The following is a 12221-nucleotide window of genomic DNA, read 5'->3' on the forward strand; positions in this document are numbered from 1 at the left end:
TGGCATTGTTCAATGTTTACAGCTCCACGTTTGGAATTCACTGCCTCCCTAAATGTGTTCCTTCAGGGAGTATGACATCTTTATGTTAGAGTTGGAATTAAACATGTTGGAAACTGTAAAGAACCCGTGCTCAGTTACGACTGATTGATGCAGTGTATATTTTAGAGAGAGCTATGTTGTGCTGTCGTTATTGCAGCTAGAAAAAATAATTGAGTGTGATCTCTGAACAGTGGAGCTACTTGCTGTTACTATGAATAATGTCCATGCATTTCACTCTTTTAGGTGCAAGGGTATATATTCTTTTTACATTGAATGATAGCTACTAGGTAGTGAAAATGAAGTGATGTGAAAGTCTAGCACATGCTGAATAACAGAGGTCTCGCCATTTCATTTTGCTTCTGGATGTGTTTAATGGGGATTTTAAATGTTAGTCTTGCAATGTTTCATCCGGACCACACGGCATCTTGCACAGCTTATGTTAACACGTTCACTGCGTATTAACCGAGCGTGACATACCTGCCAACCTGAACAAAATATTTGTGTGGGACTCTTTAAAAGTTGTAATTACTGAAGTTTTGTACGTTGGTAGGACGAGTTCTATCGAACTCGTGGACTTATCCCACTCACGCGCCTGGTGCGTGACCCGCACGGTAGTTGAAATCGAGAAGTAATACTGGTCACCAGACGGATCACGCGCCACGCGCGTTGGTAGATTACTGTGCATTATTTACCGTGGATAGCAAACAAATACATAAAGTATGTTACACACATACATATATATTCATATTTACACTTCTCTATTACAGAATTTGACAAACAAAAATGAAACACTTTGGCTAAATGGGTGGGTCTCGTAACGTTGAAGGAACCACATTGTCGGCCATCTGCAAAAAATTATAAATAGAATGATAACATAAGCATCACGTCACAGTCAAAAATGATTACTGCATGTTATTTCAAGTTACTTACAAATATGATGCAGGAATAAAGGACAGTTAGAAGTTTTGTTCGTGTTATGCACATATGTGATGCACAAAGAAATGACAATTACAAGTTCAGTTCTTTTACTGAACATATTGCAGTAATGAAATTTACCGTATTTATTTCAAAAGCGGAATCACTCGTAATTCTCTTGAAGTAATAATAAACAGAAAATGCAGTGTCTTGCCTCGCATTGAAGTAGTCTTGCTGCTCAAAGATCCCATAAATGAATGATGACGTATGACGATAACTCTGGAGAGGAAATACACGGGAAACGGAATACACATGCACAGATATGGCTACGGATGAATCTGCTAGTAGACTGGACTTACACGATGTGCGGGATGACAATCAGAGCCTTTCTTACCATGCGGGAAACCTGTGATTCACATTTCCTAGCAACCGTCCCATGACACGCTAGGCGCGTGCTCAGCACGTGCTTATAAAGTAGCGTCACGTGCCCAACGCGTGATCTGCATTGAACATGTTAAAACATGATTGATTGCCTACTGTCACATGTAGATATTAGGGGGTTGGGATAATTAACTAGTTTATTTAATTCCATCGAATGGGAGGGGCTGTGTGATAAGTGCAGTGGCTTAGCTACTGGCTTTCTGCCCAGATGGCTGAGGTTCAAATTCTGTTTGATCCTGGATTAGAATTTTCGCATGAAAAATCACATTGCGTCAAGTTTAAAAACCCTGGCCCAAATCTAAAATGAGCTGGCTGGCTCCTAGAAGTATTTGGGAGAAGCTAAAGGAATTATTTAATTCCATTAAAATAGAAAGTGACTAACACTAGTTAACATCTTGTTGGTAAATATATAGTAAATATGTTATATCAGTATTACCCTGGTTAATTAATGTAGTTTGTTAAGAGATACTGTAATAGTAAGGTTGAAATAAATACTGCTTATAGATAAGTTTACAATTGGCATTTTCACAAGTTACTTCAGCATATCTTGTCTATTAATATGCTAGGCTATTCTGCACACTTGTGAAGAAACAAGTTAAAGAATGACTGTAAAAAATGTGATATATTATGTTTTGAGCAGCCCTCATACTTTTAGGTGTTGGAAAACTAATAACTTTCTTTGGACTCTTTTCATTCTCCTGCACTTTTGTTCTACTTCTTCTTTAAGGCAGAAACACACTACTGTCACTTCACGTGAACTTGCACCGAGCTGAGTCGGCGTAGAGGGGAGGTTGATGATGTCACTGCATGTGGCGTGAAGACAGGAAACACACTGCCCTCATGTTCACAGATCACAGATACTTCGTCCAATGGCAAGCTACAATAGTACATCCAGTTCTTCAGATTCTGATGATCTTTAAATTGATTGTGATGTTTCTGTTGCCATGACTACTATCTGTCGCAAACAACTGTGGGTACATGAAAGTAATTTGTGGTGAATACCACAACTTAGTAAGGGAGCTAAATGAGCATCCAGAAAAATTTCAGATGTACTTCAGGCTGAACAGAGATGAATTCAACTACTTTCATAATCTCATCCAAGATGAAATTATTGGCCGAAGTATGATCTGCATTTGCAACTGATTTGGAGGAATCCTAGAAAGGCTTTTCAGATACCAGAAAATTTCAAAAAATTACTTCAACTCGCTTGAAGGCTCTGTGCCATGGCAATTACCAACAGTTCATCGTGGAAGAATAAATTGAACAAAGACGAAAAGAACTGTGCGGTAGTGAGTGGATCATACAATAAATATCTATTCACCGATCTTTTATTCAACAGGGTAATTTGTAATTTGTGTAGTATTTAATTTATTATTATTATGTCCGGCTCTGTGGCTAAATGGTTAGTATGCTGGCCTTTGGTTACAGGGATTCCGGGTTCGATTCCCGGCAGGGTCGGGAATTTTAACCATCATTGGTTAATTTCGCTGGCACGTGGGCTGGGCGTATGTGTCATCTTCATCATAATTTTATACTCATAATGACGCGCAGGTTGCCTACAGGAGTCAAATAAAAACCTGCACCTGGCGAGCCAAACTTGTCCTCAGACACTCCTGGCACTAAAAGCCATACGCCATTTCATTTATTATTATTAATATTGGGGTAATTTGGCATAGGGATGTGGCAACCCCATCGCCCAGTGGGAAACCACTGCAATCAGCCACCTGAGTGTTGGCGGGAAAATGTTGAAAATTTTAAGAAATTTTGGGCTTCATCCAAAATTGATCAAATTGATAGAACTCACCTTAACCAACACTAAATCAAAGGTCAAGTTCAGAGGGGAATTCTCTGAGCCATTCATCATAAAAACAGGCTTAAGACAAGGAGATTGCTTGTCACCACTGCTGTTCAACTGTGCCTTGGAATATACTGTATAATGAGGGAATGGTACAAGTGTAACCCAAAGAACATCCGAATTGGAAGACCCAAAGACAACACAAGTTTAAATTGCCTAGGATTTGCCGATGACCTTGCTCTCTTGTCCAACAATATTCAGGAAACCAGACAAGTTATATCACTACAGGAAATAGCACAGAAAATTGGTCTTGGAATATCTTTTGAAAAGACAGTAATCATGTTTACTGACCCACCACTCATAAACAAAATTTTCATAGGAAACCAAGAAATCAAAATTGTAGATAAATTTAAATATCTGGGAGTAATCATAACATGTAACCTCAATGAAAAGCCAGCATGGCATAACAGAATAAATAAACTGACCAGATCACAATATGTCACCAAGGATACCTACAACAAAAAGGGCCTGTCAAGAGCAACAAAATTGAAACATTACAAAGCAGTCACTCAACCAGAAATAACATACGCAAGTGAAACCATCTTCTAAACAACTAACACTGCACAAATAGACAAAATACTCAAGATAGAGAGAAGAATCATTAGAACATGCATCAACACTGGAGAGTAGTTTCTAATGGAACAGTCTACAAGGAAAAAGCACAATTAGGAAGAAACGCATTTCATTTTTTGGACATCTAATCAGGACACCACAAAACAGGATCATAAGGAGAATAGTAGAAAAATTATGGAATAGTAAGTGCAACATTAAGTGGATTACAGAAATCAAGGAAGATATGAATGAACTACAAATTACAGTGGAGGACCTAAGAAACAAAACCGACAAAATAAAGAAACTCACAGGCAAGCAAACCAGACTGCAAATCAGAATCAACAAACAGACAATAAGAAGGGTGATTTCCGATGAAGAAAGAAGGATAAGATCAGAGAGAATGAAGAAGTACTGGGCTGACAGGAAACTGAAAAATTATTTGTATAAAGTCAGCTAGAGTGGTCCAATGAAGGCCATAAAAAGTAAATTTAAAAAAATTATTGGGGGTAATAATCATAAGTACAACTGTGGACTGTTTTCAACAACTGAATGCCTATTAAAATTAGTACGTGTTATCTTTAATTCCTTTCCTGTTTTGTACCATGCCTCGTGCCACATTTACTGATTTCTGTAGTTAATCGAACCTATGTCATACAGATTCTCATGCACACGCACCAATTCAATTAACATTTCTTCCATATCGCTAAAAGAAACTGCTTCTATTCACACTTCACTTCGCCAGATATGTGCTAGAGCAGAAAAATGTGCTCCGCGTGAAGAGCGCTGTCACCAGTTTCTACGTCACAATGACGTCAGCTGACGTCAACAGCCGTGACATAAGTGCAGTGTGATCACACTACATTTCATACAGTATGGAAAAGGCATAGCACATCTTGCTTGACAGGTTCGATTGCGTCACAATACGCACAAACTCGCGTGAAGTTAGTGTGTTTCCGCCTTTATCGTCATCTTTTGGCATGAATTGCCAGGATCCTTTAGTTATTTTCTGTACTCATTCGCTTCTAGTAAAAGGTTCCCTCTTCTGCTAACCAACTTCTCAATATATTCCTTGATATTCCTCGTCTTTTTTTTTTTTTATTTTTTGAGGTGTAACTTCTGTGATGTGTATAGATTTTCTTTCACAATCTACCCTTAGTACATGGTCAAACGATTCTCTATGACTGATTCCTGATGGTTTTGTTTCTAATTCTATTTATTTATTTATTTATTTATTTATTTATTTATTTATTTATTTATTTATTTATTTATTTATTTATTTATTTATTTATTTATTTATTTATTTATTTATTTATTTATTTATTTATTTATTTATTTATTTATTACTTGATTTGACATTTGTTCCTTGCCAGCACCGACATCCATTATTATTTATTTTATAATATGTTGCTGCTTCTTTCCTAATTTTCTTAGTCACAGTTAGTTACAAAGACATCCCAGTACATCATTATCAGACAGAATAAGAATGTAGAACTATTGATCACGATGTCTCAATCCCTTCTGATGAAATAACAGCAATTTTTAAATTAGCACGCACATATTCAACAAACAACTCACAACCATGCCTTGAAGGTTTTTACGTAATATAGTGTAGAGTGAATAGATGGTCATTGTTCATCAGTACTTTGTACACTTCAACCTGTAACAAAGATAACTCATGGTAATACAACATTCCAATGGTTTTTAGATGCATTGGTTACAGGCATGGATTTACTGCCCTGCTAACAGTTTTTAAAAAATGTAACCTCGTGAAGATTCGATATGTTGAAGTAATCTGTCCTCAGCAGAAGTCCGACTCCTGAGCTGTTATGAAATGGCAAGATCTCTGCCTGTATAGATTTATTTTACCACTAGTTGGTCACTCATACAGGGTGTATCAGAACTATACCAACCAAAAATTTCAGGGATGCTCTTCGTGTTATGTTATGTTATGTTATGTTATGTTATGTTATGTTATGTTATGTTATGTTATGTTATGTTATGTTATGTTATGTTATGTTATGTTAAGAAAGATGGTGCAATTGGATTAGTGGAGAAAATATTTTTCTTTTGAGAAAATAAGGTTACTTTGTTACTTCCGGGCGCGCGATTCAAGTGGACGAACTTGCCGTATTTGCTATGCCAGAGAGCCAGCCACTGCCGTGCTTCAGGGAAGAGAAGGGGAGGGAGGAGACAGAGATAATGCTCTGCGCGTATGCAAGTTTCCTCGCTCAACTCGCTAAGAAGAGCTCTTACAGCAGTATCCACAGTTCGTTTGCATAGAGGCGCGCGGCTGTGAGCTTGCATCCGGGAGATAGTAGGTTCGAGCCCCACTGTCGGCAGCCCTGAAGATGGTTTTCCGTGGTTTCCCATTTTCAAACCAGGCTGTACCTTAATTAAGGCCACGGCCGCTTCCTTCCAACTCCTAGGCCTTTCCTATCCCATCGTCGCCATAAGACCTATCTGTGTCGGTGCGACGTAAAGGCCCTAACAACAAAACACAGTTCGTTTATTAAACAGCCGTAATTGCACACACAGTACAAGAACACACTGTAATTAAGAGACACCTATCAGTCAAGGAATGCAACAACTGTTTCTCCTCTCGTCTGTTGGTCGCATTAACGTTCTTTCTTCTTCTTTACAAGTTGTTTTATGTTGCAAGTGATAAATATCCTTGTTAATCCGTATTGAAGATACTGAATGTAGGATGCTAAAGGGTTTATTGTGTCACCTATTAAATACATTATAAATTATAAATTTCCTAAGTGTTTTAATAATTTATAGTGTATTGAATAGGTGACACAATACACCCTCTAGCATCCTACAAGTTGTTTTACGTCGGACCGACACAGATAGGTCTTATGGCGACGATGCGACAGGAAAGGGCTAGGAGTGGAAAGGAAGCGACCGTGCCCCTAATTAAGATACAGCCCCAGCATTTTCCTGGTGTGAAAATGGGAAACCACGGAACACCAACAGTAACGTTCTTTATTATTTAATGTGCTCGAAGATGCAATGCTGCCGCCCCATGATTGTGTATTCATTCACTCACAACATTGTAAATGGAATGATATACTGAATGAAGGAAACAATACGCTCAATGGTTTTGAATACAGTACATGTTCAATATCCCCACCACCTACTTCAATGCACAATTGACAACGATGCAGTAGTGACTTTTAGACTCTGTTCAAGATATGTGGTGTGTCGCAAACTACCTGGAAAACTGCCTGTATTCTTTGTAAAAGTTCATCTTCTCTTTCTACAGGATTTGCTCAGTAGTCAGTTTGTGCAGAACAAAGTGCACACTGCCTACTGAGGCTGGGAAGTGACTATGCAAAATTAATGAGAAACTTGTGCATTTGCACCGAGCATTACCTCTGTCTTCCACTTCCCCTTCCTTTCCTTCTCTCCTCTGATGCACAGCAACAGGCACCGACTGGCTCTCTGGCATAGCAAATACAACTAGTTCGTCAATTTGAATTGTGTGCCTGGAAGTAACCTCATTTTCTTGAAAAGAAAAATTTTCTCTGCCAATCTGATTGTACCATCATTCTTAACATAACACTAAGAGCATCAGTGATTTTTCGGTTGGTATAGTTCTGATACACCCTGTATAATGGATCCTTTGGGATAACTTGGGGAAGTGAATGCTGTTTGTCATATTTTCTTCTTGTATCATATAATTAATTAGCTTTTCATTATATTTCTTATGTCCCGTTATAATTATATATCTTTCTTTCATAGTACTTATACAGGCCCAAAGTAGCATAAGCAGTTTTGACAACAATGGAGTTATACCTCTCCCTATATTGCAAATAAATTTATAACAAAGGAGGAAGGTTTTGTTCACTTTTCTATTGAGAGATAAAATAAGCAATACCACAGTGTATTTTCCTGACACTAACTCTAGATGATTTTAAAATATTATTGTGTGTGATGCAATATTTATAATTTTACATTCTGTATTTTTAATATGAATTTTGTCTGTCAGTTCTGTATAATCACAGTTTTAGTTCATAATAATGTACATATTTCTTTATTCTGTACAGTATATACCTAAATGTTGGGAATGTATTTTTTCTTTTAGTGTTTGGCTTTTAAAGCTTATATCTTTTTGTGTATATTTAATGAACTCTTTATGATTTGCTTTCCATTAAGGCAAAACCTTACATATGTTATGTAACAGTTTTTAAATTTTATTAAAATCTCTGCTTATTAACCTGTTATAATTTTGTGGCAATGAAATACTGAACTCAGAATCTCTTTTGTTAATTTTATGTTTGTCCTTTTTTTTTTTTTTTTTTTTTTTATCATATGAACTGTTTGTTACATTTCCGGATGCTGTATTTTTATGATACCATTTAGCTGTATACTCAATTTGCAAATAAATATATATTTATTCCGTAAACTTTGGACAATATGTTATTGAGGCAGTCCTGTAAAACTCGCATATGTTTGCTGTTCCATTGTTCTATGAATTTCTATTGTTATTGGAGGAGCATGATAGTTCAGTGATAATGTTAGAGTGGCTTCTCACAAAGGCAGCTATGGCTGAAATTCCCACCCATGCATGTGGAATTTTTCAAATGAAAAGTCATATTCCTGCCATTTGGACTCACATAAAACTGCATGTCCTATGGCGAGGATCATGATATCAACAGTCATATTAAAAAATACATTAATTAGTTTAATTGTAATTTTCAGAGATTGAAAGTAAATACTCTGTCATATTGTGCATCACTCTAAGCTGTCATACGACTTTAATTACATCCCCCCCCTCCCTCTCTCTAATTGAACACTTTTTGTTCAGTTGATTTTCTGGTAAGTTTAGCCATTACTGATATAGTGGTGGGGACGGAGTGAGTAGAACTGTACAATAACTCATTTCTGGCAGTTACGTGACATCACATTGGAGCACCGTATAACATGCATGAGCTTTGGTTCACCTCTAGCTAGGCTACCAGTCCTGCCTGACAAGAAAATTGAAGCACCCAGAAGGGGAGGAGGAAATGAAATAAAATTTCATGTGTTGAGAGGATATATGACGTTATTTAAGTGATTACAAAATAGAGTAAAATTTACAAAGAACTCGGCAGTACGAGCCCACTTATGAGTATGATGTTGTATCCCCTTTGGCCTGGATGCATTCACCGATTCGGTTGGCAAAGGTGTCATAAAGCTGTTGTATCAAATCCTGAGGCAAGCTGGCCCACAGCTGTTGTAACTGATCCTTGATATCCTGAATACTGGCGGTGGGATGGAGTTGACGTCCGAGCTGCTCCCACACGTTCTGTCGGGAACACATCTTGAGATCTCGCTAGCCACTGGATTGCCTCAACATCACGCACAAAATTCATAGTCACACGTGCCGTGAGTGGACAAGCATTGTCCTTTGAAAAATGGCACCATGATACTACCGCATGAAAGGTAACACATGAGAATGCAGGAAGTCCGTGACGTACTGCTGTGCTGTCAGAGTTCCCCCATTCACTACCATCCTTGACCTGAAGTCATACCCTATGGCTCCTCACACCATGATGCCAGGAGATGCCTCTGTGCCTCTCCAAAACATTGTAAGAAAGGAACCTCTCACCAGGTCGCCGCCATACTCGTAGACAATGGTCGTCCAAGGTAGTGCAGAAATGTGATTCATTGCCGAACACAATGCAACACCATTCACCAGCAATCCATGCTGTTTGTGTTGTGATGTTAACGGCTGCCTACACATGGGATGCTGCTAGTCTCTAACCACCGGGCGAGTTGGCCGTGCGCGTAGAGGCGCGCGGCTGTGAGCTTGCATCCGGGAGATAGTAGGTTCGAATCCCACTATCGGCAGCCCTGAAGATGGTTTTCCGTGGTTTCCCATTTTCACACCAGGCAAATGCTGGGGCTGTACCTTAATTAAGGCCACGGCCGCTTCCTTCCACCTCCTAGGCCTTTCCTATCCCATCGTCGCCATAAGACCTATCTGTGTCGGTGCGACGTAAAGCCCCTAGCAAAAAAGAAAAGTCTCTAACCAATGGTGCGGGATGACACAGAATGTTTCAGGGAATCCATTACTTGCTCTTGGACGGCAGTTGCAGATGTGAAAGGGTTACGATATTCTTGGTGCATAATATGGCGATACTCCCTTGTGGTGGTCAGATATCATCGACCGGAACCTTTACAACGCGTATGCTTGCACTCGCATTTCCATGCAGTCGAACTTCAGGCCACTGCCGCATCCGAATGCCCCTCAAATCTGGATATTGCACTATTCAACCAGCTGGCCAAATGGAGACCCACAATATTCTTGTCAGGTGCTGATAACGCTGTCTCAGACGAGTAGGCGGCATATGCTTGTCCTTCACAGCGATTACTCAACATCTGATGCTGTTCACACCCCCTTATATACCCTACCAGGCCTGATAACAACACTAAACATGGATAACACTAATGCACTCTGGTGGTTGTTCTACCTGTTACAGAGTATTACAACTCTAATTATTTACATACGAGCCGGGCTGAGTGACTCAGGCTGTTGAGGCGTTGACCTTCTGACTCCAGCTTGACAGGTTCGATCCGGTGGTATTTGAAGGTGCTCAAATAAGTCAGCCTCGTGTTGGTAGATTTATTGGCACGTAAAATAACTCCTGCACGACTAAATTCCGGCACTTTGGCATTTCCAAAAACCATAAAAGTTCTTAGTGGGACGTAAAGCAAATAACATAATTTTATTCAAGAAAGAATTTTACTTATTTACATACCTGCCGATGGTGTGTACATGTATGAAGTTACATTGACATCCAACCATTTCCTCTTTTGTCAGGCGGTGTATACAGCTGCTTCAACTTCAGATTGACGTAGTTGTTATATTTGTCTGCTTTGTTATAAATATATCTTTGTTTAATGTTGGTATATTATCTTGTCAACATTTGTTAATAAGAAAATACTTGTAAATGCCAATGGCAGATTTAACATCTCTGCACCCTAACCACAATGTTATAGCATGCACCCTCCAGAAAAGAACAATAGTCAAGTACTTGACGTAACTACAGAATATGGTACACTGTACAAGTAGTATTTAAAATTATACAAAACCAGTGACTTTAGAACATGATAACTTTTAAAACTGAAAAATATTCACTTATCATAGAGGTTTTCATCTCACCTTGATGGTAAAAAATTCAATCAAATCTGCATAGCTCTTGTTTTTCATTTTGTTTTCTTAGTGAATGTCAGACAAGAGATTATAGTTAACAAAGAAGAGGTCATCATCATACCATTAGCCGGTAGCGATATTCCCAGATATAAAATTGTCATATTGATAGGGGTTGGGATTGCGAGGTATTAAATGTATGTTTCTTAGTTGCTGGAAAAGTGAGACCACACTGGTGCAGCGTTATCTCAAGAATAAATAGCAAAAAATTAAGACAATAACTTCTAATTGCAATTATTCAAAGCTTGCAAAAAAGATTATTTTAGGTATTAACAGAAAGTAGTATTAAACAACAATTTGCCACCTCTCAATGCTACAAACCCTAGGCATGTAGCTAGTGGGCAATATTATAAATCTGCCTCTGATAAATGCACTGATCCTGATCTTCTTGAGGGATATGATTTGTTCTGGCTGTAACTCTGTATGTGACTTTCTTCCAAGCCATTTTGTTAGTTTTCAGCCAGTGTCTTCAGTCCTTGGAGAAGTTCCACATCAAATTGCCTGTGATGTTCCAAAGACTCATTTGTGACTGTATTTCTAAGACGCTGTTCCCTTACGAAAGCTGCTCATTAACAAGGGGTACTGTGTTTCTAGTTCCACACTGCTGAGTAGCTGAATTTCATGTTGCTGAAAAGGCTGAAGATGTATGAAAAATTGAGTTTAGAAGTGTCCTGAAGCATTGAGAGACAAAGTTGCAAGAAGATAGCCCCAGTACCTTAACGCAGTCTTCAGATTTGGAAGGAACTGGATAACCTTTGAGGGTTCATTGCACTAAAGGTGGTAGAAGTGAAGCAAATGTCAACGGTGTGATTAGATGCTGTAGAAGTAATGAGGCATTCTAGAAATACATTTACTCCCAGGTGCACAGATTAAGTTCACGATTAGTCCAGGAATCATTTAGGTCCCTTAAATGAACTTGCCTTGTCAGCATTAGCCTACTTGCTACATCTGCATCTGCAAAGAAAAGGCTTTCTTCTGTCAGACAAATTACTTCAGCCAGAATATCATCCTCAAGATGAGCAACACATGGTATCTAAATAAGCATGTATCACTTAACTTTTCACCAGACAACTCTCAGTGAAGTGCTTCACTTGATATGTTTCAAATAATGAGTTTTAGTTTTTAAAATCCTGTATGGAATGCTAGTGTCCATATTCAGTAAAAATGTTTAATAATCTTGTTTCTTAATGTCAACTCTAGCACCGATAATAAAAACAAACT

This window comes from Anabrus simplex, chromosome 2 (genome assembly GCF_040414725.1).
Source record: "Anabrus simplex isolate iqAnaSimp1 chromosome 2, ASM4041472v1, whole genome shotgun sequence".
Classification (NCBI taxonomy): Eukaryota; Metazoa; Arthropoda; class Insecta; order Orthoptera; family Tettigoniidae; genus Anabrus; species Anabrus simplex.